We start from the raw sequence: 26795 nt of genomic DNA, 5'->3' as shown, positions 1-26795 counted from the left end.
CACTGTAGATCTCAGCTGGCTCTGCACTGTAGCAGCAGTAATCACAGTGGAAGCTGTATTGTAATTACAAAGGTTGAAGGTAATGCAAGCTCCAAAAACTAATTAGAACATCAAGATCCTAAATATATTCAGTCTACGGAGCATTTACATTCAGGGGATATTGAGAAAATGATGTGTGCTTTCTTCTAATAATCAGCCAAGAATTTCATTATTGATTCCTTTTGTCTTGTTAAAATTAAATTACCTATCTAATACTGTGAACATTGTCAATTATTCCATAGTTCTGGATTTATAAATTATCTCTGCAGAAAAAATTCCCTCCAATTTTCAGATTTTCTGCCAGATTTTGGCCTGTCCACATTTTGGACAGCTCGTCACCGCCTGACATGTCAAGTGCAGGTGAGGAAATTTGTCATCACTGAACTAGTACGTATTCTGCGGTGTAATTTTAGCCTATATTGAAATTCTGGGGCGGCACGGTGAACGACTGGTTAGCACATCTGCCTTACAGTTCTGCGGACCGGGGTTAAAATCCCGGCCCCGCCTGTGTGGAGTTTGCATGTTCTCTCCGTGCCTGGGTGGGTTTTCTCCGGCCACTGCATGGAATAAGGGCGCTTGGTGTTTATATAGTGGGGGGCGGGCCGACTCATGTTTTTCCCTGGTGACGTCAGCAAGACTCCATTGTAGCCCTGCCCAAAATATCATTGCTACTGAGATAGCGAAAAACAGTTTTAAGCTATATCTAAACAATTCAGTACTGTATTGTTCTCAGTCTTTGCACATTTCCAACATTTATCTTCAAACTTATTTAATGTAGTTAGAAACAAAATACGCAAATGACTTCGTTTCTTATTTAAAAATAGGTAAAACAACGAGCGCTTAAAAATCTGCAACATACAATCGTGGGGGCAGGAACGATTAACACCGATTTGCAGGGGTTCACTGTATGTGACTCGCACGACTTGTGCCGGGTGTACCTCCTGGTTGGGATAGGCTCCAGCTCACCCTAAAGAAGACAAACAATATACTACCAATGCTTTTGCTACGACTGAATATAATTTGATTTTGTGTGTGTGTGTGTTTGTGTGGGTGTGTGTGTGCGTGTGTGTGCGTGTGTGAGTGTGTGTGTGTGTGTGCCCAATAAAGGATCCAAAAACTGAATTGTCTGGACATTCTTTTGTGTGAAATAAAACTGTTACGTAATTTAAATCTATGACCTAACAATAGACAGGTTAAATATCAGTTAGACTGCAAATGTAATGAATTAAGTGTTTTTACATTGCATCTAAATGTCAGTAGATAAATCGGATCTGTCCATGGAACCAAAAGCCTGAACTTAAGTTCACTGAAAAAGAGCACTCAGAGAGCGTGCAGACTTCCACCAAGGCTTAAATATGTTAGTTGCCAAAATCACTGACAAAATGAGCTAAAGTCTCACCCTACATAACAAAAGAGAAAAAAAACAGTGAAAATAAAAATTGTTCTTCCAAAGAAATTGCTGTCTAATACAGAATATGCATCAGATTTGAATGAAGCTTGCTTTGATATTGCATGCATAGCTTTTAATTGTGTAACGGAAAATTTTCATGCCTTTTTTCACCTCCTTTTTTTCATGTGTTCAATACTTTTTCCCTGTGTCATTTCACATTTTTCACACACCTGAATTTCTGAAAAATGGATAGACGGATATATAGATAATATATATATATATAAACATATATATATAAAACACATATATATAAACAAACATATATATATATATAAACAAACATATATGTGAATGTGAGTGTGAAGGGTTGTTTGTATGTGCCCTGCGATTGGCTGGCGACCAGTTCAGGGTGTACCCCGCCTCCTGCCCGATGATAGCTGGGATAGGCTCCAACATGCCCGCGACCCTAGTGAGGAGAAGCGGCTAAGAAAATGGATGGATGGATGGATGGATGGATATATATATACAAAGATAAGATATTTAATGTTCAAAATAATAAACTTTATTGTTTTTAGCAAATAATCAACTTAGAATTTTATGGCTGCAACACGTTCCAAAAAGCTGGGACAGGTGGCAAAAAAGTTGAGGAATGCTCATCAATCACCTGTTTGGAACATCCCACGGGTGAACAGGCTAATTGGGAACAGGTGGGTGCCATGATTGGGTATAAAAGGAGCTTCCCTGAATTGCTCAGTCATTCACCAGCAAAGATGGGGCGAGGTTCACCCCCATCTTTGCTGGGGGTGAACGCACTTGTGCGTTAGAAAATAGTCGAACAGTCTAAGGACAATGTTCCTCAACGTACAATTGCAAGGAAGTTAGGGATTTCATCATCTACGGTCCATAATGTCCTCAAAAGGTTCAGAGAATCTGGAGAAATCACTTCATGTAAGGGGCAAGTCCGAAAACCAACATTGAATGCCCGTGATCTTCGATCCTTCAAACGGCGCTGCATAAAAAACTGACATCAATGTGTAAAGGATATCAGCACATGGGCTTAGGAACACTTCAGAAAACCATTGTCAGTAAATACAGTTTGGCGCTACATCTGTAAGTGCAACATAAAACTCTACTATGCAAAGCAAAAGCGATTTATCAACAACACCCAGAAAGGCCGCCGGCTTCTCTGGGCCCGAGCTCATCTAAGATGGACTGATGCAAAGTGGAAAAGTGTTCTGTGGTCCGACGAGTCCACATTTCAAATTGTTTTTGGAAATTGTGGACGTCATGTCACAGAGGAAAAGAACCCTCCGGACTGTTATGGACGAAAAGTTCAAAAGCCAGCATCTGTGATGGTATGGGGCTGTGTTAGTGCCAATGACATGGGTAACTTACACATCTGTGAAGGCACCATTAATGCTGAAAGGTACATACAGGTTTTGGAGAAACATATGCTGCCATCCAAGAAACGTCTTTTTCATGGACGCCCCTGCTTATTTCAGCAAGACAATGCCAAACCACATTCTGTACGTGTTACAACAGTGTGGCTTCATAGTAAAAGAATGCGGGTACTAGACTGGCCTGCCTGCTGTCCAGATCTGTCTCCCATTGAAAATGTGTGGCGCATTATGAAGCGTAAAATACGACAACAGAGACCCCGGACTGTTGAACAGCTGAAGCTGAACATCAAGCAAAAATCGGAAAGAATTCCGCCTAAGCTTCAACAATTAGTGTCCTCAGTTCACAAACATTTATTGAATGTTGTTAAAAGAAAAGGTGATGTAACACAGTGTTAAACATGACCCTGACCCAGTTTTTTTTAAACGTTTTGCAGCCATAAAATTCCAAGTTAATGTTTATTTGCTCAAACAATAAAGTTTGAACATTAAATATCTTGTCTTTGTAGTGTATTTAATTAAATATAGGTTGAATATGGTTTGCAAATCATTGTATTTTGTTTTTATTTATGTTTAACACAACGTCCCAACTTCATTGGAATTAAACAGACTTATTTTCACTACTCCAATGATGAAGATGGGCGTCTTTTGGGTTCACTACAACCTTTAGTGACACAAGCAATATTCTTACTGTAAAAGTTCACAAAGTGAACACAAAAGCCTTAGAGACTGAGTGGGTGGAGTCGTCAAAATTGAGATTCTAATTATTAAATGAAAGATTTCAAATTGTCTTCTCCACATTCATTCCTGGACTGGCACATCAAGTCTCTATAGGTAACTTTGAAAAAAAAGTGGCTGATTAAAGCTAATGTGTTTTTTTTCCCCTCCAACTTCCACATGGCATACAATAATATCGGCTTGGAAGAACATTGTACACGAGTGTAAGCCCAAGGGAAGAAACACATCTCTTTTGGGAACTGAATTAAGTAAAGGGAAGTTGCTCCCGAATTAAGACCCAAATTCAAACACACAAGCAGAGACATACAGGAAAACATAGTTTGTCCACCATGGAAAGTAACACGCATAGAGCCCACAGACTTGAAATTGCACAACCACGTTGCAGCTAATTACACTTACACACACTAACCACTACCCTGTATTTCTATGACATGATGGCAAAAAATGCGCATCCAGTCTTGTTTGTCCTCCCATTTAAGAGCATGTGTGTGTCCGTGTGTGTGCGTCTCTGTGTCCTGTCTTGCACGGCGGACGTTGGTGTGTGCTCAGTTTACATCTTTGCTTGTGTAATATTTAATTTGCAACTACTATAAAGGGCAGTGAAAAAGAAGCAAAGAGTACAAATTTGTCACCACAATACAAATATATGCTCATCTATAATGGTTCACATAAATAGTATCCAGTGTTGTAAAATAAGAACAACTGGCTTCATTTGCCAATAACGTTGTTTTGTCTTTAGTTTTTTCATTAAAAACAAAAAAAGCAAAGTAAGTATAGTACACTGTAAATTGGGTTAATGACGAGTTCTTATTTGGGATGAGCGTAGTAACCAACTGGTCAATCAATTCATCGTTGAGATTTAAATTGTCCAAAACTCATCGTGTTAAATAAATTGAGGTAAAACTCTGTATACTACTGCAACGTGCAGTGGCTCCGTCAATTTAGTTGAAACCAGTTTTTGGCCTGAAGAAGAGCAAAATTAGCTCAGACTTACAAGTACATCCACGCATTGAATATGTAAATTTGATGTATCCTCACAGCAGAGGGTAAGATTAAGTGCTTGAAAATTATGAAAATTAAGTGTTGTACTGTTCTGCTACTTCAGCTTGCCTGGCATGTTTGTGGAGAGTATTGCAGCAGGATTTGTCTCATGAGAATTTGGCAAACTTAGGTGAGATGATGCATCACTATATAAAAATGGTTCATCCTTGTACAGCCATGTCATGTGAAGATGTACAGAAATATAGATACCTCATATATGTAGCATTTGGGTTCCAAGTATACTTCAATAGCACTTTCCTACAGCTCTGTAGAAAATCTCTTCTGAATGCCACTAGGCTTGGTCTCACTGAACACAAATCCACAAATCACTTTCACCATTGACCTGGAGGTGACTGCTCGGTGGAGGCGTTCTCTAAATCAGCCTTGACTTAAATGTGAGCTATTGGTCATTTCCCAAACCTTCAGGAATCAGTAGCAGGAAGCCTTACATCAAATGCCCTGTTTAATATACTTGTCCTGACCAAGGGATGTAATTGGTAGCTTCAATAAAACACATCAGTTTTATTCATTCATTCACTCATTTTCCATTCCGCTTATCCTCACTATGGTCGCGGGCGTGCTGGAGCCCATCCCATCTATCTTCGGGCGAGAGACGGGGTACACCCTGAACTGGTCACCAGCCAATCGCAGGGCACATATAAACACACAACCATTTGCACTCACATTCACACCTATGGGCAATTTAGAGTCTTCAATTAACCTACTATGCCTGTTTGTGGGATGTGGGAGGAAACCGGAGTACCCGGAGAAAACCCACGCGGACACGGGGAGAACATGCAAACTCCACACAGGCGGGTCCTCAGAACTGTGAGGCGGATGCGCTAATCAGTCGAGCACTGTGCTGCACGTCAGTTTTAAAATATTGTAAATCTGTTCTGAACAAAGGATGGTATAAAACCGTTGAGGACGCCAGCAATAATTAATTTCATTATGAAATTTAGCTGCTTTAGGCTAACCCTTTCCGGGTTTCCGCAATTGTAAATTGGTTCAACTTTTTGTAAAAGTGTTACTGCTTTTGTTTTTGTGTTTCCTGAAATGTTAGTGTTTCGTCTTTTGTTAATTTGTTTTCTGAAATGTTAAAGTCTTTAGGCTTTTGTTTTTGTGTTTTCTGAAATGTTAAAGTGTTTCACAATTTGTTATGTTGTTTTGCACATCCAGGCCACTGTACAGAATGGTATATTCCAAAAGTCTCTAATTTAATTACACATTTTCTTCCATTGTAATAAATTACAATTAGATATATTTTGTAAAACAAAATCTGCAGTATATAACTATTTTTCTGTTTGAAAAAAAAAAAAACACTTTTCACCCAAGCCACTATTAGAGGAGATGACAGAATGCTGATTAAGCTTATCAGCTCCTCTAACATCTTGCTGTATTTCTTTTTAGTATTAGATTTGCTTTATTTAGTGATTGCCCAATTAATTTCCTGCGCTGGCCTACTTGGTGGTGTAATTAAAATGACGAGGAAATGATGGCATGAAATGATGCATTTTCAATGGGTGGAGCGCGGCCCTTTGTCATTTGTAAAAAGCTAACTAAACATACTATTTTGGATTTGTGTGACAAAAAATTAAAAATAACAATAACAATAATACAATAATAATAATAATTGCCATGACCGAACAAAACCTCTTTTCGAGGACGCCTTAGCTGCACAGCAAGGTGCCTGACGTAAAATTCATGTACCAAATAATGCATGCTCAGACGCAGCAATAATAGTGAATGACTCTCTCTGTCTGCATTGCACTGCCTGGGATATTTCTATCTCATACTGTATCTTCATCACAAATGCAGACAGGCTTCACTGATGAAATAAAACAACAACATCCGTCTTCCGTGACTGAATCCATATTTATTCTCGAGGACCCCACAACTGCCCAATAAGGTGTCCAACGTAAAATAAATGAAGTTCAGCAATGACCCAGCAATGCATGCACAAAATGCAGCAACAATAGTGAATTTACAACAATTACCTCTTCTGAAGAATCCATCCTTTTCCCTACTGGCTGTCAATCTAAACAGAGTAAAAATGTTGTAGAATGTTGTTGAATCATTGCATCCAAGTGACCCCCTACGTCATATCTTTCATATTGAAGCAACAATTTCTGTTGCAGTAATACTGAATTCCAGCCGAGGGAAATTTACACAACGTAGCCTTAAATTACATAATCTCGTTACATGTAATTAGTTACTGCCAAACACGAGTTGCGGGTGAGCAAGAGCCTAGGCATATCTACGATGTGGGGTACACCCTGGAATGGTCACCAGTCAATTGTACAGCACATGCTGTATAGACCAACCATTCAAGACATTCTCACCTATAAGCAATTTACAATCTTCAATTAACTTAACATGCATGTTTTTGGAATGTGGGAGGGAGCCAGAATACAGGAGAAAACCCCTGCAAGGGCAGGCAGAACCTGCCTGACAGAAAAGGGCGTGAGAGATAAGCAAGGCAGTGCGACTGTTGAGTGGTTCGGTGGAATGCTTTTATAGTGTCTAAACACCTGAATGAATCTGTGACTTGATATCGTCATACAACCCGTGTTATTTTTAGTTGTCCCAGCATAAGAAATTCAAGCCTATAGCATGTCTATGAAACCTATTAGTGAATAAACACCGTATAACATGCATGTTAGTCAACTGGTGTACGGAGTTGCTGTGTCGGCACACTGAGGAAGGGCGGGCCTAGTTCCCGCCACCCGCAAGGGGTCCCGAGCCAGCATGCCCATCCCGTAGGGGGATCAGCCAGGGGGACGCTACCCAATCCCATGGACCCAGTGGTCCCTGAGCAGTCCCCAAAGGAGGGGGCAAGGGGACCGGACCAGCAACCCCCACTCCCAATCCCCCTTGACCCCGCCCAGCGCACGCCAGCACCAACACCACCCCCACCACACCCGGAAAGCATGGAGGCCCAACCATCAACAGGTCCCAATGCAGCAACCAGCTACCACCCAAGAAGACAACCGCCTGCCAACAGCGAGCTCATTTCAAGCACCAGCCGTGAGCAATGATGGGCAAGGGCACAGGGAGAGAGGAGAGGAAGGCAGTGACTAAAGGGAGTGAGACGGGGACCCCCGACTCCCGGTGGCCTGACAGTCGAAAAGGCCCACGGGGTCAAGCCCAGAGAAATGTGAATACCCACCACCCACCCAATGACTATGGTTACTAGGTCCCAGTTACCAGTTTTGTTTTTGTTCAGTCTCTCTTTGTGGCCCGATACCAAATGTCAGAGGAGCCCATTCAAGTAGCTTGTAAACCTTAGCACAACTGTTGCTATCCCTGTAAAGCTGGTCGTCAGCCAATCGCAGGGCACATATAGACAAACAATCATTCACTCTCACATGCAAACACCTATGGGCAATTTACACAGGCGAGGCCGGCTTTGAACCCGGGTCCTCAGAAATGTGAGGCAGTTCCATGCCGGGAGTCTATTATACAACCCCAATTCCAATGAAGTTGGGACGTTGTGTTAAACGTAAATAAAAACAGAATACAATGATTTGCAAATCATGTTCAACCTATATTTAATTGAATACATGACAAAGACAATATATTTAATGTTCAAACTGGTAAACTTTATTGCTTTTAGCAAATAATCGCTAACTTAGAATTTTATGGCTGCAATGCGTTCCAAAAAAGCTGGGACAGGGGGCAAAAAAGATTGAGAAAGTTGAGGAATGCTCATCAAACACCTGTTTGGAACATCCCAGAGGTGAACAGGCTAATTGGGAACAGGTGGGTGCCATGATTGGGTATAAAAGGAGCTTCCCTGAATTGCTCAGTCATTCACAAGCAAAGATGGGGCAAGGTTCACCTCTTTGTGAACAAGTGCGTGAGAAAATAGTCAACAGTTTAAGGACAATGTTCCTCAATGTACAATTGCAAGGAATTTAGGGATTTCATCACCTTCATCCATAATATCATCAAAAGGTTCAGAGAATCTGGAGAAATCACTGCATTTAAGCGGCAAGGCCGAAAACCAACATTGAATGCCCGTGACCTTTGATCCCTCAGGCGGCGCTGCATCAAAAACCGACATCAATGTGTAAAGGATATCACCACATGGGCTCAGGAACACTTCAGAAAACCAATGTCAGTAAATACAGTTCGGCGCAACATCCGTAAGTGCAACTTGAAACTTCACTATGCAAACCAAAAGCCATTTATCAACAACACCCAGAAACGCCGCCAGCTTCTCTGGCCCCTAGCTCACGTAAGATGGACTGAGGCAAAGTGGAAAAGTGTTCTGTGGTCCGACGAGTCCACATTTCAAATCGTTTTTGGAAATTGTGGACGTCATGTCCTCCGGGCCAGAGGAAAAGTACCATCCGGACTGTTATGGACGCAAAGTTCAAAAGCCAGCAACTGTGATGGTATGGGGCTGTGTTAGTGCCAATGGCATGAGTAACTTATACATCTGTGAAGGCACCATTAATGGTGAAAGGTACATACAGGTTTTGGAGAAACATATGCTGCCATCCAAGCAACGTCTTTTTCATGGACGCCCCTGCTTATTTCAGCAAGACAATGCCAAACCAGGCGGCAGGGTGGCCGACTGGTTAGAGCGTCAGCCTCACAGTTCTGAGGTGCAGGGTTCAATCCCCGTCCCCACCTGTGTGGAGTTTGCATGTTCTCCCCGTGCCTGCGTGGGTTTTCCCCGGGCACTCCGGTTTCCTCCCACATCCCAAAAACATGCATTAATTGGAGACTCTAAATTGCCCGTAGGCATGACTGTGAGTGCGAATGGTTGTTTGTTTCAATGTGCCCTGAGATTGGCAGGCAACCAGTTCAGGGTGTACCCCGCCTCCTGCCCGATGACAGCTGGGATAGGCTCCAGCACGCCCGCGACCCTAGTGAGGAGAAGCGGCTCAGATAATGGATGGATGGATGAATGCCAAACCACATTCTGCACGTGTTACAACAGCGTGGCTTTGTAGTAAAAGAGTGCGGGTACTCGACTGGCCTGCCTGTAGTCCAGACCTGTCTCCCATTGAAAATGTGTGGTGCATTATGAAGCGTAAAATACGACAACAGAGACCCCAGACTGTTGAACAGCTGAAGCTGTACACCGAGCAAGAATGGGAAAGAATTCCACCTACAAAGCATCAACAATTAGTGTCCGCAGTTCCCAAACGTTTATTGAATGTTGTTAAAAGAAAAGGTGATGTAACACAGTGGTAAACATGACCCTGTCCAAGCTTTTTTGGAACATGTTGCAGCCATAAAATTCTAAGTTAATGATTATTTGCTGAAAACAATAAAGTTTATCAGTTTGAACATGAAATATCTTGTCTTAGTAGTGAATTTAATTAAATATAGGTTGATTATACATGATTTGAAAATCATTGTATTCTTTTTTTATTTATGTTTAACACAACATTCCAACTTCATTGGAATTGGGGTTGTATTTTTATAATCAAAACTGTTAAATACTAAGGTCGTGAGCTCAAAGGGTCTTCGTTTGGAATGAACGACCAGTTCCCTAAGGAAATCAATGAGAGGTGTAAAATCTTGTACCCGATGATGAAGAACCACCGTGAGAAAGGCAAACGATCATGGCTGGTTGTCGACAAGCTATACGTCGACAGCCCACTGTTTCGTGATGCCATATGTGCATTGTGCAAAACGGTTGGGCTAAGGACCCCCGAAAATGGCACCCACGAAGAGACACGCTTACGAAGCACAGTTTAAACTGCAAGCTATCAGTTACGCGGAGGAACATGGGAATTGACCAGCTGCGAGAGAATTCAAGATAAACGAATCCATGATTCGCAAGTGGAGGAAGCAGGAAAACGCCGGCATTATTGCTGAACAGCCCCCCGGCAACGAGATTGACTCCGACGAGTACGAGATGGAACCCGGCATGTTTGATGGAGAACTTGCACAGCTGTTCATTTCGGATACAGAAGATGAGGACTTTGATGGATTTGTGGATGAGGATTGACCAAAAAATAATGTGATTACATTGTTAAATACTTCAATAAAGTACAACCAAATTCAGTTTTGCTCCGCTGCCTTTTTAAAAACATAACGCTTGCATGCATGCTACCGTATGTTTTAAGATACCGTATGTTTAACCATGCTTGCGCCCAATAATACGGTGTGCCCTATGTATCTGTTAAATACAGAAATAGACCTTGTAACTGCGACTGTGCCTTTTAATACGGTGCGCCTTATGGTCGCGAAAATACGCTAAGTACTTCTGATCTGTTGTCGTTATTAATTCTCAATAGCGTATTGTATTTTGTTTCATTCTTTCAATTTTTGCTGAGACAAACAAAAGAACGGAATCACGCATTGCCACCAGTATCAATTCTCACTCCTTTCTGTCCGTCTTCCTGCTGCTCTTGACATATGGAATCTAAAAAAAACTTACAAAAAGAGAACATACATTTTTCTATCTGTTCTACAAGAACAGTTAAGATACACTAACTTTGAGTACAATAATAAATCAGGCACATTTCTTGCAACCCAACTTCGGTGCAATAAAGAAAATCATTAATTATAGCCATTCAAGATTCAAACGGCAGCTGCACACAGTCACTGCTAAAAAATAAGTGAAATATTTTACAATTTGTATAGCAGCTTATACACATCTTCAAACAAACCAGACCAAAAAGAAGGTGGCCGAAGGTAGGGACCTTGGCGATCCGATCCCCGGCTACAGAAGCTGTCTCTAGGGACGTGGAACAGCACCTCTCTGTCAGGGAAGGAGCCCGAGCTGGTTTGTGAGGTTGAGAAGTTCTCACAAGATATAGTCAGGCTCGCCTTCAAAAAGGGGTTGGGCTCTGGTACCAGTCCTCTTGACAGGGGCTGGACTCTCTTCCACTCTGGAGTTGCCCATAGTGAGAGTGCCCCCCGGCTAGGCGCCTGTACATTGGGGTTCACCCCGGTAAACGAGAGGGTCGCCACCATCCACCTTCAGGTAGGGGGACGGGTCCTGACTGTTGTTTGTGCCTATGCATCAAACAGCAGTTCAGAGTACCCACCCTTTTTAGAGTCCTTTGAGAGGGTGCTGGAGAGTGTTCCCACTGGGGACGCCATCGTTCTGCTGGGGGACTTCAATGCTCACATGGTCAATGACAGTGAGACCTGGAGGGGTGTGATTGGGAGGAACCCCCCGTCCCCCGATCAGAACCCGAGCGGTGTTCTGTTATTGGACTTCTGTGGTCATCACGGATTGTCCATAACGAATGGCAATCCCCAAACCCATTGGTGGACACCAGTGTTGAGGGATCCCGTCAAGCTGAAGAAGGAGTCCTATCGGTCTTTTTTGGCCTGTGGAACTCCTGAGGCAGCTGATCTATACCAGCTGGCCAAGCAGAATGTAGCTTTGGTGGTCGCTGAGGCAAAAACTCAGGCATGGGAGGAGTTTGGTGAGGCCATGGAGAACGACTTCCGGACAGCCTCAAGGAAATTCTGGTCCACCATGCGGCGTCTCAGGAGGGGAAAGCAGTGCACCATCAATACTGTGTATAGTGGGGATGGGGCACTGCTGACCTCAAATTGGGATGTTGCAATTAGGTGGGGAGAATACTTCGAAGACCCACGCAGGCACGGGGAGAACATGCAAACTCCACACAGGTGGGGCCGGGGATCGAACCCCGCACCTCAGAACTGTGAGGCTGACACTCTAACCAGTCGTCCACCGTGCCGCCCAATCAAAATATGGTACTTTCAAAACAATATGTTAATCTTCAATACTTGGTTGGGAATCCATCCATCCATCCATCCATTTTCTGAGCCGCTTCTCCTCACTAGGGTCATGGGCGTGCTGGAGCCTATCCCAGCTGTCATCAGGCAGGAGGCGGGGTACACCCTGAACTGGTTGCCAGCCAATCGCAGGGCACATAGGAACAAACAACCATTCGCACTCACAGTCATGCCTACGGGCAATTTAGCGTCTCCAATTCATGCATGTTTTTTTGGGGAAGTGGGAGGAAACCGGAGTGCCCGGAGAAAACCCACGCAGGCACGGGGAGAACATGCAAACTCCACACAGGCGGGGACGGGGATTGAACCCCGCACCTCAGAACTGTGAGGCTGACACTCTAACCAGTCGTCCACCGTGCCGCCCAATCAAAATATGGTACTTTCAAAACAATATGTTGATCTTCAATACTTGGTTGGGAATCCCTTTGCTTTAATCACTGTCAATTCCACGGCGCATCGAGGCAATCAGCATGTGGCATGACCTGGGAGTTATGGAAGCCCATATTCCCTTGATGCTTGCTGTCAGTTCCTCATTTTCCTCTTGATAATACCCCATCGATTCTCAATGGGGTTTAAATCCGGCGAGTTGGCTGGCCAGTCAAGCACTGTGATGGCATGGGCATCAAACCAGGTTTTGGTGCTTCTGGCTGTTTTGGCAGGGGCTAGGTCCTGCTGGAAGATTAAATCTGCATCTCCATACAGATACTCTAAAACATTTTGGTAGACTTATGCGGTGACCTTGGATTTAAGAAAGCAGAGTTTATCAACGCCTGCACTGGACATTGCACCCCAAATCATGACTGACTGTGGATATTTCACACTGGAGCTCAAGCAGCTTGGGTTCGGTTCTTCACCCGTCTTCCTCCAAACCCTTGGACCTTGATTCCCGAATGAAAGGCACACTTTACTTTCATCGGAAAAGAGGACCTTGAACCACTGGCCAACAGTCCTTCTTCTCCTTGGCCCAGTTGACCTTGGCCTATGTTGGCTCAGGCTCAGAAGTGGCTTGACCCGAGGATACCCAACAGTTGTACATGTCCTGTACTATTCTAGCATACTTCTCTGCTACTCCAGACCTCTCCATGCAGTACCACAGTTCCTCTCCGGGTACTCTGTCATAGACTTTCTCTGGATCTACAAAGACACAATGTAGCTCCTTCTGACCTTCTCTGTACTTCTGTGGTACTCTTTCCTAGGCATGAAACCATACTGTTGCTCGCAAATACTCACTTCTGTCCTGAGTCTAGCCTCCACTACTTTTTCCCATAACTTCATTGTGTGGGTTATCAACTTTATTCCTCTATAGTTCACAGCTCTGCACATCACCTTTGTTCTTAAAAATTGGCAACAGCACACTTTTCCTCCATTCCTCAGGCATCTTCTCACCCGCTAGAATTCTGTTGAACCAGCTGGTCAAAAACTCCACAGCCACCTCTCCTAGATGCTTCCATACCTCCAAAGGTATGTCATCAGGACCAACTGCCTTTCCATTTTTCATCCTCTATAGTGCCTTTCTAACTTCCCCCTTACTAATCATTGCTACTCCCTGGTCCACCATACTTGCCTCTTCTACCTTCGCTCTGATTTTCCTCATTCGGGGGTTAGGGTTAGCTTGCAAATATTCCCTTCTGTCTTGAGTCCAGCCTCCACTACCCTTTCCCATAACTTCATTGTGTGGCTCATCAACTTTATTCCACTATAGTTCCCACAGTTCTCCAAATCACCCTTGTTCTTAAAAATGGGCACCAGCACACTTTTCCTCCATTCCTCAGGCATCTTCTCACCCACTAGAAATCCGTTGAACAACCTGGTCAAAAACTCTACAGCCCCCTCTCCTCCATGCTACCATACGTCCATCAGGACCAGCTGCCTTTCAATTGTTCATCCTCTTTAGTTCATTTCCAACTTTCCCCTTACTAATCACTGCTACTTACTATTCCTCATTTTCCTTATTCATCAACTCCACAAAATATAAGTTCTATCTACCCAGCACACTACTGGCGCCAGTCAACATATTTCCATCACTATCCTTAATCACCCTAACCTGCTGCGCATCCTTCCCATCGCTATCCCTCTGTCTGGCCAACCTGTATTGAGCTTTCTCTCCTTCTTTAGTGTCCAACCTAGCATCCATGTCATCATATGCCTCTTTTTTGGCCTTTGCCGCCTCTACCTTTGCCTTTGTCACATCTCAGGTGTCTAAGGCACAATCCTGACCTCAACCCTATAGAACACTTCAGTCCTCTCACTGTCTCACTTGTAATGAATATCACAGACTCCCCAAAAAGGACAGAACTCCAAACCTTCCTTCAAAGGACACTGGGTACAACAACCAAAAGATAGAAGGTCTGTACTAACTTAATTCGCAGTAGCTTGATAAAAAGCTGGATCTGCAAAGCCACAAATTGGTGGATCCAAGAGAATTCGTCCCTTTTGAAGGTTCCAATATCAACTACAACAAGAGACCCCTATGGTGACCCACAGACAAGGGGTCTCTTCAGAGTTACTGAACAGTGAAGCAAAAGCACCTTCAAGAGGGCAATCTCCTTACTGACAAACTGTTGATGCAAAACTTAAGCTCGTGTTTTGGTGAGTTTTCTTATATTGCAGATGACGAAATGTGATTTTATTACAGATGTCTGTTAAGCTGTTTTACGTATTCCCTGGCATTCCTTCTCTCTTTTATGACCAAATATACGGAACAATAGTATTAGGGTGGCAATGAAGCTGAAAGGGTCATATTTAGATTCAAATGAACGACAATTCACGACAAAGTAATTTTCCCTACCTCAAGACTAGGTAAACATTATGAGCCAAGTGTGAGATAAGAGAGAATGTTTAGTCACCCCAAATTCTTTTTTGAGAAAATTACCACACAAAGAAACTTAAGTGGCCATCATAAACTCAGGTGGGTCCACCCCTCCCTGCCTCTGAGAGGAAGCTCTTGTCCCTGCTCTGGTTGCTGAACTCTTGGGGTGCTAGGTTTCGACCTGGCTCAGCCACAAGTTTCTTTTCAATATTTATCTTTTATTTTTCCTTGCCACCTTTTGTGTCCGTGCTGCTGGATGGCGTTACGTGCCGTCGTCACCGAGTGATTCTTGGCAATGAAGACCAAAGTGGAAGCCCGGTTTTGGCTGTAAGGCAAAACCACTGGCTACCCATGCGGTGAGATATTTCCACAGCAGTCGCTTGCTCCCAAACAGAGCCATGGTGGTGTGATCCACCTTGCCAGCCTGACCTCGGCACAATTGGTCCCAGAAAATAGTTTTTTGGCAAAGCTGAACTTTCTTCTTCCTTCAAGTTGGCGTTCCGGGCAAACTTCCTCCTCATGGAGCGCAGCATCCTTGGCCGTCGCTTCAAACCGTGAGTCAAACCTTGCTATTTACCCAATTAAGTACAAATTGGTGCATCACATATTGGGATTAATATTACGATTGGGAAAGTCTCCCGAATCTCTCCTTTGGGCTGTGAAAGTACTTAGTAATGGTTCCTATTTGGCAGGCACGGTGACACTGTGCCATCTCTGTCATGTCATGTTTGCCTCCCCTTAAAGTAGAATATACAGTAGATTTTCCTCCCTTTTCCCTTTGATTGTATTTTACTCTGTACTTGTAGAATTTGAAATTAAACCTGACAAAATACCTAGACTGCTCTTTGTGTTTCTTGAATAAAGATTTAATACCTCTAAACTACCCGAATTACATTAGTGTAGCAACCCTTCTGAAAAAAACAGATTTATCAAGATTTTGGCATTACTATGACGTGTTCATAACAAACAACGGCCTTTTTAACAATAAAGATCATATTCTAGGTAATATCAATACTGAGTTTCACTTTATCTGACTAGTGGTCACAGGAGGTACTGCTGGCGGTCCCTTGCGTGATCTTACAGCAAATAAAGTCAATTTATTGTATAACCGATTAACACTACACACTTCTTAGCTAACCTCTAGTATGCTTCCCTGCACTTCAAGGTTCCACCACCAAGTCTCCTCCCCTTTCCTACCAAAAGACACACCAAGTACTCTCCTGCCTGTCTCTCTGATCATCTTGGCTGTAGTGGTCCAGTCTTCTGGAAGCTCCTCCTGTCCACCGAGAGCCTGTCTCACCTCTTCTCGAAAAGCCAACAACAACACTTCCTTTCTCAGCTTCCACCAGATGGTTCTCTGCTCTGCCTTTGTCTCTTCCTCCTCAACACCAGAATCACCTTACACACCACCATGCTATGCTGTCTAGCCACACTGTCCCCTACCACTACCTTACAGGCAGTAACCTCCTTCAGATTACATTGTCTGCACAAGATGTAATACACCTGCGTGCCTCCACCTGCCTCTTCTGGAAGATAGTGTTCACTACAGCCATTTCCATCCTTTTTACAAAGTCCACCACATTCTGTTGCTCCAAGATCCTTTCCTAGATGCCAAAGTTATCTATCACTTCTTCTTCGTCCCTGTTTCCTTCCAACAATCTGCATCACTCATGACTCTCTCTCTTTCTGGGATGCTCAGAACTTGATCTGATACTCTTTTCACCTCTGTGACATACTTAGCTAACTCTTCCTTTTAAAATAACCCCTACTCCATTTCTTTTCCCATCTACACCATGGTAAAATAATTTCAATGGTGCCCCTATTGAAAATTATGTAGGATTTAGCTTATTGAATTACAAAAAAAAAAAAAAACATGGGCCAAGTCGGCCGAGAATGGAACGGCCATTCAGGAGTTGTCCTGAAATTCCCAATTACCACTTTGCCCATGAGTGATAATGTGACAAGGTTTGCTCATTACTGGAAACAAAGTAATGTAATCTGGTCTCACGCTAATGTTCCATTGAGCCGTCATCTATCAAAAGCTTCAGTTTATGTTGGTACATATTGACTTTGATAAATGCATTCCATCCATTTGTTAGCATTTATATAGGTTTTTTTGCATAGCATATGATATATAGCCAATCCAAGCATGTTCTGTGTAGGAGAGAAATCATAACGCTACAGCTATTCGAGTTGGTAAGATTCTAATCAATAAAGGAACCTGGGAAAATACATAAACTGTCCCTAATGGGAATTTTTTTTAATAGCTTTAACAGCATCTCTCAAACACATGAAATGTTATGGTCATCTGTAACAAAAATAATGTAATGTTTTTATACATTTTGATAGGTAAATGTTGAGGTGAGCCAACAAATCTATGTTTGTATTTAAAGTGCAATCTTGAAGAAGACTAGTTTGAAAGCATTAATTTATTCATCATGTTTATCACTGTGTTACATCACCTTTTCTTTTAACAACATTCAATAAACGTTTAGGAACTGAGGACAGAAATTGTTGAAGCTTTGTAGGTGGAATTCTTTCCCATTCTTGCCTGATGTACAGATTCAGCTGTTTAACAGTCCGGGGTCTCCGTTGTCGTATTTTATGCTTCATAATGCGTCACACATTTTCAATGGGAGACAGGTCTGGACTGCAGGCATGCCAGTCTCGTACCCGCATTCTTTTACTACGAAGCCACACTGTTGTAACACGTACAGAATGTGGTTTGGCATTGTCTTGCTGAAATAAGCAGGGGTGTCCATGAAAAAGATGTTGCTTGGATGGCAGCATATGTTTCTCCAAAACCTGTATGTACCTTTCAGCATTAATGGTGCCTTCACAGATGTGTAAGTTACCCATGTCATTGGCACTAACACATCCCCATACCATCACAGATGCTGGCTTTTGAACTTTGCATCCATAACAGTCCGGATGGTTCTTTTCCTCTGGCCCGGAGGACATGACGCCCACAATTTCCAAAAACAATTTGAAATGTGGACTCGTCGGACCACAGAACACTTTTCCACTTTGCCTCAGTCCATCTTACATGATCTTGGGCCCAAAGAAGCCGGCGGAGTTTCTGGGTGTTGTTGATAAATCGCTTTTGCTTTGCATAGTAGAGTTTTAAGTTGCACTTACGGATGTAGCGCTGAACTGTATTTACTGACAATGGTTTTCTGAAGTGTTTCTGAGCCCATGTGATGATATCCTTTACACATTGATGTCGGTTTTTGATGCAGTGCCGCCTGAGGGATCAAAGGTCACGGGCATTCAATGTTGGTTTTCGGCTTTACCGCTTACATGCAGTAATTTCTCCAGATTCTCTGAACCTTTTGATGACATTATGGACCATAAATGATGACATCCCTAAATTCCTTGCAATTGTACGTTGAGGAACATTGTCCTTAAACGTGCTTGTTCACAAAGAAGTGAACCTTGCCCCATCTTTGCTTGTGAATGACTGAGCAATTCAGGGAAGCTCCTTTTATACCCAAACATGGCACCCACCTGTTCCCAATTAGCCTGTTCACCTGTGGGATGTTCCAAACAGTTGTTTGATAAGCATTCTTCAAGTTTGTCTGTGTTTTTTGCGACCTGTCCCAGCTTTTTTGGAACGTGTTGCAGCCATAAAATTCTAAGTTAATGATTATTTGCTAAAGACAATAAAGTTTATCAGTTTGAACATGAAATATCTTGTCTTTGTAGTGTATTCAATTAAATATAGGTTGAACATGATTTGCAAATCATTGTAGTCTGTTTGCGGCACGGTGAACGACTGGTTAGAGCATCTGCCTCACAGTTCTGAGGACTAGGATTCAATCCGCGGCCCCGCCTGTATGGAGTTTGCATGTTCTCCCCGTGCCTGTGTGGGTTTTCCCCGGGCACTCCGGTTTCCTCCAACATCCCAAAAACATGCATGGTTGGTTAATTGAAGACTCTAAATTGCCCGTAGTTGTGAATGTGAGTGCAAATGGTTGTTTGCTTATATGTGCCCTGCGATTGGCTGGCAGCCAGTTCAGGGTGTACCCCGCCTCCTGCCCGATGATAGCTGGGATAGGCTCCAGCACTCCCGCGACCCTTGTGAGGATAAGCGGCTCAGAAAAAGGATGGAATGGATGTATTGTTTTTATTTATATTTAACACAACGTCCCAACTTCATTGGAATTGGCGTTGTAGACACGACTTGCAGCCAGTGTCGGGTTGATTCACATCTATTGACTATAGTGAATGTGAGTGTGAATAGTTTGATTGGTTGGTTGACTTAGGTTGACCTCCAGCTTCCCCACAACCATGAATAGAATAAGTGGGGGAAAATGGCTGGATAGATATTATAAAGTATTATTATACTTTTGTTAATTGAGAAAAAATAGACACTTGCCTTGCATTCCCTATGTGTCAGTCCCTGAAAGTCAGGTACGCTATTTGTAAAGATAGTGATGTGGCTTATTTAAAAACAACAACAACAACTCTGCAGGAGAATATGCACACCTGTATGCAAACTCAGGAGCTGTCTTATGCACATTTACTTCCAGCAAACAAATCATAATAATATAATAATAAAACATAATATAACATAATAAAAACCTGACACATTATATGAGGTCTCATATATTCAAACTTTATTTGTAATAATTTTTCATATCTGCAGACTCCACTTCTGTGGTATACATCATTGAATGTGGACGTGAAGAGATGGATATGACGCAAACCTGCGGCACACGTTTCCAGTTGAAGTGTGACTTACAAATGGAAAAGTGCACCGAGGTGATCATGCACACAGAAGTTTGAAAATGTTTTTGCCATTTCAGGATTTGTATATAAGGACATTTTCAGTCGGAAGACAACATAAACTTTTATAAATGAGGCAGCAGTTATGTCAGGAAAATAATCAATCAAACTCACAACCAGAAGCAAAAATTCTGCGGGGATCAACACACAGCTGTCACTCTGTTGTGTAACATGGAAAGGTGCCCAACTGTGAATGAAAATGGTAAAGGTCAAAACTGCAAAGCTATAAAATCATAACTTTCTGAAGCCTTTACTTGGAGATCATTCAATCAAGTGAAAATTTTAATTGTTCATCCATAATTAAAAAAAAAAAAAAACAGTAGTTAATCAAGGAATGGAAATTATTTTCAATAAACAGGACATTTTCAAAGGCAGTGCCGAAAAGAAACATTTAGTTTGTTGCATCACTGGAACAACAATTATAAATGGTACGAGGAGGGGGGGAGCAATACTTTGTTTTGGTTAATTTTTGTTTATGTATATTTGAACAATATTGCATTCAGACTGATAACCAGGATAATTTTAGGCATTAAAATCATGATAAGAAACACACTGAAGGTCATCAGCCAATAAAAGTATTCTGTGTTTTCTGCGAGGATGGTCTGTTTAGTATTGACTAAACTTGCAAATCTTTGTTTGTTGTTTGTTTGACTTTCAGGCTCACCCTAGAACAAATTAGCTTTAGGGCACACTCACTCTGGGATATTTGTACTGTGTTTGGGCATGCTTGACACCTAACGTTTCTTGTACTCATTTGACTGGTGTGAGTGCTCCCTGCCTCGCTCAAGCACAACCCTGGCTGCAACAGGACAAAGCACTTCCTTCCGGTTCAAGTAACTGGAGACTGGGACAAAGCACCTGCAAGTAATATTAAATGTCTACAATGTATTTTGTTTTACACAATATGTCTTCAAGAGCTACCAAAGATGACCATATCAGATGTTTAGGCTTTGTTCGTGTTTACATACAGTTATGTTCAAAATAATAGCAGTCCAACATGACTAACCAGATCAACCACTGTTTACATGGCACATAATTTACGAGTAGGTTTAGTAGAGTCAGAGATACCAAGAGACCCAATATTCATGATGTGAATGCACCTGAGTCTGTATAATTGAATAATTAATTGAAAGGGGCGTGTTCAAAACAACAACATTCTGGAGTCCAATCAGTCAACTCATCGGTTATATGTGAAAAACAGGTGTCATTCAGGTAGGATTTATTTAAGGTTGAAGCCAGCTCTGAAAACCTGAGAAAGATGGGTCGTTCCTGACACTGTTCAGAACAGCGTGCTTTAATTAAAATGTGATTGGAGAGGGGAAAACTTTCAAAAGAAGTGCAGAAAATGATAGGCTGTTCAGCTAAAAATCATCTCCAAATGCATTCAAATGGAATGCAAAACCAGAGAGACGTGGAAGAAACTGGAAGAATACCATTCGAATGGATCGAACAATAACCAGAATGGCAAGGGCTCACCCAGCAGCTCCAGGGAGATTGAAGACAGTCTAAAGTTACCTGTAAGTACTGTGACAATTAGAAGACGCGTGTGTGAGGCAAATCGTGAGGCAAAGTCCCACTGTTAAAAATAAGACGTGCTGAAGAGTATACAATTTGCCAAAGAACATGTGGACTGGCCTAAAGAGAAATGGAGAAACATTTTGTGAACTGATGGGCGTAAGATTGTTCTTTTAGGGTCCAAGTGCCGCAGACAGTTTTTCAGATGACCACCAAACACTGAATTCAAGCCACAGTACATTCTGAAGACCGTGAAGCATGGTGGTGCAAGCATGATGATATGGGGCTATTTGTCTTACTATGGTGTCAGGCCTATTTATCACATACCAGGGATTATGGATCAATACGCTTATATCAAAATACTTGAAGAGGTCATGCTGCCGAATGCTGAAAAGGAAATACCCTTTAAATGGGTGTTTTAGCAAGACAATGACCACAAACACACCACAGCAGCATCTTCCAGATTAACAAAAAGAAAAACTAAGGTTATCGGCCAGACCAATCCACTGACCTTAATCCAATAGAAAAATTTGTGGGGTGACATAACAATTGCTGTTTATGAGGCATAACCAAGAAATGCAGAGCAACTGTGGAAAGCTGGCAAATCATCCTGGGCTGGAATTCCTCTTCACAGGTGCCAGAGGTTGCTAGATTCCATGCCGCACAGATGTGAAGAAGTTCTCCAAAAAAAGAGATTATGCAACTAAATATTTGTTTATTGATTTACAAGAATGCTAAATCTTAGTTGTTGTTTTTTTTACGTTTGTTATGTATAATGCTATTTTTGTGAACAACCCAATATATTTTTTCCGTCATTTTCTGGAATAAAAAAAAAAACTAAAACAATTTTCATCTAAGTTATAACAATAGACAAACACAGCATTCTTAAACTAATACCATACAAATTATGTTCCCATGTTTTTATTGAACATACCATAAACATTCATTGTGCAAAAGGCATGTAAAAAAGTATGGATTTAAAAATTGGTTGACCCTCATTTGCAGAACATGCAAACGGAACACAAAACGCACCAAGCCAAGATTGGAACCCAGATCGTTTTGACTGTAAGGCCAATGTATGAACCACATGTATTAGTGTGTCGCATGCTCACTTTAACTTAAAGTTTAGGAAATATTTTATTTGTCCTTCAAATTTAGTGTGAAAAAAAATTATATAAATGTAAATACAATATAGTTAATTGGAAACTCTAAATTCCCCGAAGGTATGAATGTGAGCGCGAATGATAGTTTGTTTATATGTGCCCTGCGATTGGCTGGTGACCGGTTCAGGGTGTACGCCGCCTCTCGCCCGAAGATAGCTGGGATAGGCGCCAGCAGCCCGCGACCCTAGTGAGGATAAGCGGTGAAGAAAATTGGATGGATGGATAAATACAATATACTCTAACAGTATCTTTGTTTTTTAAAAGTTGGGGCCAACAAAGTACTTGGGACTGAACTATAATGCCACCACAGACACCAGAGGACAAGATCCAGATCTTTGGAGACTAAACCCACAACTCTTCTTTTGCACAGAGGCAACAAGGCATACATCCAGGCGCCCGCCCACCTACACTTTTTGTTTGTATAGAGCCATTCATCTTTATCTTTAGACACCAAGATTAGAACTGAAAAAAAAGCTGCAATAGCTTTCCTGTCAGATATTTTTTAAGATGGTGAAGATGCTGCATCGGCAGACATAGCATTTTGTGCAGTGTCCACAGCACTGGTATTTACAATATGCTGTTTGTAAATGTCAGATGAACGTAAGAGCATATGAGGTAATCCATGCGAAACAATTGTCAGTCAAACTGAATGCTGCGAGTATATACTGTATCAAAAACTAATTTTACAAATTAATATACAGTTTACGATGGTGTAGATGGGAAGAGAAATGGAAAAGGGGTTATTTTAAAGTAAGCGTTAATTAAGGAGTCCAAAAGCGTGTCAGACAGAGTGATAAAGCTGAAACTTGAAATTGAGGGTGTTATGTATAATGTGATTAGTGGCTATGCCCCACAGGTAGGATGTGACCTGGAGGTGAAAGGGAAATTCTGGAAGGAGCTGGACAAAGTTGTTCTGACCATCCCAGGCAGAGAGAGAGTCGTGATTGGTCCAGATTGTAATGGACATGTTTGAAAAAACAATGGAAATGGCTGTAGTGACCACTTTCTTCCAGAAAAGAAGATGTGGTGGAAGCTGAGAAAGCAAGAATTTTGTGCCGCTTTTCAGGAAGAGGTGAGACAGGCTCTCGATGGACAGGAGCTTCCAGAAGACTGAACCACTACAGCCAAGGTGGTCAGAGAGACAGCCAGGAGAGTACTTGGTGTATCTTCTGGCATGAAAGGAGAGAAGGAGACTTGGTGGTGGAACCTCACAGTACAGGAAATCATACAAGGAAAGAGGTTAGCTAAGAAGATGTGGGACACTGTGCCCTCTACAAATTTTTAAAAAAGCAGCCCCTGCTGTACGTTTTACCGAGGGCTACCAAAATTGGGAGGCATATGTAACAGCCAAAGACCGACCAAAAAAAAGTCTCTTGGAGCCATAAGCAAAACCCAACAGGAAGTCTGGCATTTTGAATTTACATTCAATTCTTACCTCATTTTATAGCAGTCATATTTTAACAAACTTCTCCAAGAGATTGAATCTGATAGACTTGAAACTTTGGGTGTCTCATCTAAAGATATTGAAGATGAAAAGTTATTAAAAGCTTTTCATTCCGTGCAATGCTGTTGCTGTGCCAACATGCCAGGAAACCAACGCTGTTTTGAGGGTCTAAACATGCCAAAAATCTCATGAAACTTTGTACACACAAGTCTGGCCAACATTTCAATATTTTACAGGTTTTTTGTGCATTTTTTAAAATGACTCAGTAGCGCCCCCTACAAATTTTCAACAAAGCAGCCCCGTATGTACATTTCACCGAGGTCTACCAAAATTGGGAGGAATATGTAATAGCCTAAGATCTACAAAAAAAAATTATTGGAGCCATACCCAAAACCCAACTGGAAGTCCAACCATTTTTAATTTACTTTGAAATTCTGACCTATTTTTCCCCTTTTACGGCCGTCATATTTTTACAAGCTCCTATGAGAGACTTTAACCAATTGACTTTTAACTTTGGGTGTCTCATCTAAAGATATTGAAGCTGAAAATTTATTACAAGCTTTTCATATCATCTAACGCTTTTGCCGTGGCGACATGCTTTTCGCCGTGCTGTTGTGTTGTGCTGCTCATAATTGCGAAAAAAAAAATGAAAAAATTATATATGGCTTGGCGAATACTATTTTTATATAATTGCACATTTCTATTTAATGGATCCACAAATTGACAGAACTTCAACGTGGCCCTTAGCAGCTGCTCCCAACTCTAGTTTTGAAATAGATTTTTGGCAATTATTGGCAAAATAAATTTTTGTGTGACTGTAGGCAGTTCCATTCATCCCATACAAGGCATGCAGGTGCATCATTTCCCAGAAGAAAAAAAACAGAAAGACGATGCCTGTGGAAAGTAAACCCTATATTAATCAAATAATAATTCAACAAAATCTAGCATTACTTTAAACAGATGAATAGTTAATTTATTTTGTGTCTGCAATATATATATTTTTTTAAACAGGAATGATCACCTTCCCATGGGCTCACCACCTGTGGGAGGGGCCATAGGGGTCGGGTGCAGTGCGAGCTGGGCGGTGGCCGAAGGCGGGGACCTTGGCGAGCCGATCCCCGGCTACAGAAGCTGGCTCTAGGGACGTGGAATGTCACCTCTCTGGCAGGGAAGGAGCCCGAGCTGGTGTGTGAGGTCGAGAAGTTCCGACTAGATATAGTCAGACTCGCCTCCACGCACAGCTTGGGCTCTGGTACCAGTCCTCTCGAGAGGGGTTGGACTCTCTTCCACTCTGGAGTTGCCCACGGTGAGAGGCACCGAGCAGGTGTGGGTATACTTATTGCTCCCCGGCTCGGCGCCTGTACGTTGGGGTGCACCCCGGCGGACGAGAGGGTAGCTTCCCTCCGCCTTCGGGTGGGGGGGACGGGTCCTGACTGTTGTTTGTGCCTATGCACCAAACAGCAGTTCAGAGTACCCACCCTTTTTGGAGTCCTTGGAGGGGGTGCTGGAGAGCGCTCCCGCTGGGGACTCCATCATTCTGCTGGATGGATTATGCTTCAATGCTCACGTGGGCAATGACTGTGAGACCTGTAAGGGCGTGATTGGGAGGAACGGCCCCCCCCCAATCAGAACCCGAGCGGTGTTCTGTTATTGGACTTCTGCACTCATCGCGGATTGTCCATAACGAACACAATATTCAAGCATAAGGGTGTCCACACGTGCACTTGGTACCAGGACACCCTAGGTCGCAGTTCGATGATCAACTTTGTGGTCGTGTCATTGGACTTGCGGCTGCATGTCTTGGACACTCGGGTGAAGAGAGGGGCGGAGCTGTCAACTGATTACCACCTGGTGGTGAGTTGGCTCCGATGGTGGGGGAAGATGCCGGTCCGACGTGGCAGGCCCAAACGTATTGTGTGTGTCTGCTGGGAACGTCTGGCGGAATCCCCTGTCAGAAGGAGTTTCAACTCCCACCTCCGACAGAACTTTGCTCATGTTCCGGGGGAGGCGGGGGACATCGAGTCCGAGTGGACCATGTTCCGCGGCTTCATTGCTGTGGCGGCCGACCGGAGCTGTGGCCGTAAGGTGGTCGGTGCCTGTCGTGGCGGCAATCCCCGAACCCGTTGGTGGACACCACCAGTGAGGGATGTTGTCAAGCTGAAGAAGGAGTCCTATCGGGCCGTTTTGGCCTGTGGGACTCCTGAGGCAGCTGATGGGTAAGCCAAGCGGAATGCAGCTTTGGTGGTCGGACTGAGCCCCTCCCATTGCAGCTGGGTGTAGGACTTTAGCTGAAGCAAAAACTCTGGGATGGGAGGAGTTCGGTGAGGCCAGGGAGAAAGACTTCCTGACGGCTTCGAGGAAATTCTGGTCCACCATCCGGCGTCAGCAGTGCACCATCAACACTGTGTATAGCGCTGCTGACCTTGACTCGGGACGTTGTGAGCCGGTGGGGAGAATACTTCGAAGACCTCCTCAATTCCACCGACACGCCTTCCCATGAGGGAGCAGAGTGGGTTCTCTGAGGCGGGCTCTCCTATCTCTGGGGTTGAGGTCACCGAGTTGGTTAAAAAGCTCCTCGGTGGCAAGGCCCTGGGGGTGGATGAGATTCGTTCCTCAAGGCTCTGGATGTTGTAGGGCTGTCCTGGTTGACACGCCTCTGCAACATCGCGTGGAAATCGGGGACAGTGCCTCTGGATTGGCAGACTGGGGTGGTGGGCCCCCGTCTTAAGAA

General features: G+C 43.0%; 1 protein-coding gene across 14 annotated transcripts in view; it reads right to left on the bottom strand.

The window, feature by feature from the left end:
- Positions 1-26795, bottom strand: part of LOC133483988 (band 4.1-like protein 1) — a 119251-nt gene that overhangs the window by 79269 nt on the left and 13187 nt on the right. The window contains exon 2 of one of the 14 annotated variants that reach the window (XM_061785968.1): positions 20057-20129. The exons of the other annotated variants lie outside the window; for them this stretch is intronic. The gene's annotated coding sequence lies outside the window, so the exon portion shown is untranslated. The remainder of the gene's footprint in view (positions 1-20056; positions 20130-26795) is intronic. 14 annotated transcript variants of the gene reach the window in all.

This window comes from Phyllopteryx taeniolatus, chromosome 9 (assembly GCF_024500385.1).
Source record: "Phyllopteryx taeniolatus isolate TA_2022b chromosome 9, UOR_Ptae_1.2, whole genome shotgun sequence".
Classification (NCBI taxonomy): domain Eukaryota; kingdom Metazoa; phylum Chordata; class Actinopteri; order Syngnathiformes; family Syngnathidae; genus Phyllopteryx; species Phyllopteryx taeniolatus.
This window is presented reverse-complemented; position numbering and strand designations above follow the sequence as displayed.